This window comes from Mandrillus leucophaeus, unplaced genomic scaffold (assembly GCF_000951045.1).
Source record: "Mandrillus leucophaeus isolate KB7577 unplaced genomic scaffold, Mleu.le_1.0 Scaffold74, whole genome shotgun sequence".
Lineage (NCBI taxonomy): Eukaryota > Metazoa > Chordata > Mammalia > Primates > Cercopithecidae > Mandrillus > Mandrillus leucophaeus.
The window spans coordinates 1,075,178-1,078,290 of NW_012108030.1; positions in this window are offsets into that span (position 1 = coordinate 1,075,178).

Genomic DNA, 3,113 nt, shown 5'->3' on the forward strand with positions numbered 1-3,113 from the left:
ATTCTACATGAATGGTAAGTATTTATACTGGGAAAAGGATCCTGGGGCCTCAGTGGATCACAGGATGCAGAGAGTTGTCATGAAGGGCAGAACAGGCAAGGCAATGTCAGGGTAAAATGGATGTTGGTTAAGGAGGGAGAGATCTGATAATTACTGTGAAGATGGGAGGCCCATAGGGCTGGAGGAACTGTTAAGAAGTCAAAACTCAACACTGAAGGTGTGAGTGAAGGGCTTATCAGAAACCTGAGAATAAGCAAGGAGACATACAAAAATTCAGTGACTTTTTGAACTCAAATTGACACCAGAAAAACCACAAATGTCACAGCCAAGTGTGAAGCTGGAGCCAGGCCCTCAGTTCTGAGTCATAGTCTCTGACAATGAAGGGCCCCCTTGCAGGTGAGTTTCAGTTCCACCTTCTTGTGACTTCTTGTGTGACTAGGACTGGGTGGAGGGGCAGAAGATTCAGTTTCAGGGCTCCTAGACTCTTCTGCTCTGAGAGAGATCTCCAAGAGTTCCAAGTGAACAGAGAAGAGGTGGGGCATGCCCCATTAATTTTCTGAGAAGAGGTAGGAATGGATGCCTGGAGGAGGCCACATCTGAGTGAGGAATGAGAAGGCAGGGGGCACTGAACAGGTTATCAGTAGGCCTGGGGTGAAAGGAGGTCAACTTTCACTTCCCTGGTGGTTGTTTGAGGGAAGAGGACTCCTAATAGAGAGAGGAACTTGGAGCAGCCCAATCCAGGAAAAATCCCTAGCTGTCCTCTTTCTGTAGCTGCCTTGATCTGCAGATAGAAGAAACTCATCAGGTGATGTCAGGAGTCCCAGACTCCCCCCGCTCCAAACCCAAGATGCTGCTGTTACCCCTGCTGTGCGTGTGCAGGGGCAAGAGTACTGCAGGAAATATGACTTCAGAGAAGGTCCTTGGTCTTCATTTTGGGGTACAGCTTGGAGAAATATGCAGGATAGAAGCTGCAGGTCTGAGATTTGAAGATGTGGTACAGGACAAAGTACCTCTGTATCCTCATGCTTTGACCTTCTCTCATCTTGAAATTTTTGTGCTTACTCCAGAAGAGCCTATGTCTTTTGGTTTGTGGAAGAGGTCAACATTTCTATTTCCATGATCCTCCTATTTCCACAAATAGAACAGATCAAAAGCTGCAGAGGAGGCACCAAGAACCGTAGGGTGATTCCACCTCCTTGGGGACATTCACTGAGCAACAGAGATGCCAAGAAGGAGAGGAGCATGACATTTTTCCCTCGTGAAGAGAAGACTTTTGTGAGATATTGTCACAAATAGAAAACATAACCTCTAAATGTGAAAGGTAGAGTACTGCTCTACTCACAGAGAGCTTAGGTGTTCCTGTGTCCCACATCTGGGCCCCTCTCATGCTTGGGGGCCAATTGCAAGTTTGGAGGCCTTAGAGAAGGTAGATTTGCCATTGCCTTCTTCTTTCACATTTTAGACTCTGTTATGTTTGGTACTGGAACATCCAGGTGAGGATGGCCCCTTTCCAGAACCAACAGCCACGAACTGGATCTGAGACCATCTGGGGATCCTGGAGTGAGGAAAGTGTAAAGTGCAAGCTCTTCTGATCATCACAACCACAATAAGTGTGGGTGGGTGAGTGGGTGGGTGGAGCGAGGTGTGTCTCAGGGTGACCCATTGCCAGTAACAGTTCTTGGGTGTCCTATATCCTCAGCAGGCTCTGACATGGTGAAGTCAGAGCCCCCTTGCACCCAGATTCCAGGATACCTAGGATGTGAATGTCAGGTGTCTGCATCAGCACTTTTGGGGAGAGGGAGGACCTGGGGCACAGACTGGGAGGGTATGGTATCACGAGTGGCCTCTGCATCTGCCCCTGAGCTGGGTCCTCTGCTCTCAGCTCAGGGTCCTTCATTGCCTTCCACAACCAAACCCTTCAGATGAAGTAGGTTGCTGATTCCAAACACAGTCTGAAAAGCGAAGTAGAACGTTTGAGTCTCACGGAGATAGAATGATAAAAGTTATGGCTGAGGGCTTGCCAAGGAAAAAGGGCTGTGGCAAACACTGCGGTGCTCTGGTTGGGACCTTGTAGAGTAAGGATGAGCTGGAACTAGATGATACCTCACAAGGATTAAAGCCAGATCAAATTTCCTCAATATCTGATCAAATCGAAGTGGTCTGCTTGCCACAAGCAAGAGTAAATATGCCCTGAAGAATGATAATGTGACTCAGAGTTTAAAATTATCTCTATAGATTTTTGTCACTGCACCAGACAAGAGTGTGGCCAGGGAAACAGCCACCAAGAGTTTTATGAGAATAAAGGGCTTGCTAGAGGACCTAGAACTTAACGCAAATGTGGTAGAGCTGGAAAGTGATGCTTTGGAGAAGGCAGGATGATCATGAGAGCATCATTAAGCAGTTCAATTGAAGAACAGGTGTGGGTGGGCAAGATAGAGCTTGCAGGGATGTATGAAAAGCCAAGTATGTCCACTGTTACCATGGGACCCCGAAGGGGGATCTCAGAAAGTTCTATGGAAAACTGTTGCCTATGTAGCTACTGCCTCTGTAAGCACACAGGCAAGCAGGTGGTGGTATACCTGAGGCAGGTGTAGGTCATCCCAAGGGCTGGCAATTGGGAAGCCGGCCTGCATGTGGAGCAAAGCAAGGAAAATTGCCTAATGCATTATGCTATTTTATAGTTGTTTACAGCAGGAGGGTAAGTCTGCTACTAGTTACTCCATTCTGCCTGGTTCTTTATTATTATTCGTCACAGTCACAGTTTTAATGGTTCTTTTTAAAATGTAATCCAATACAATGCTGAAACTCTCCATTTTAGCATCTATTTTCACATGATGACAATTAAAGTCCATACCTAAAACTCATATCTAGAACACCTGTAATTACATCTGTGCTTGATGCCCAGCCTCTTGGTATTCAACTATTTTGTCATATCTCCTGGTATTCTTGTAAACTTTTTCATTTTTAGTTGAATTTCCAGTATTTTGTTTGAAAAACTGCAGAGATTTTTTGGAACTCTGACTGAAATTTTCCTCCTCTGGATTCTAGGACAGTCTAGAACAGCACTGTGCAAAGGAACTTTCGTGATGATGGAAGCATTGTGTCTGCATTGT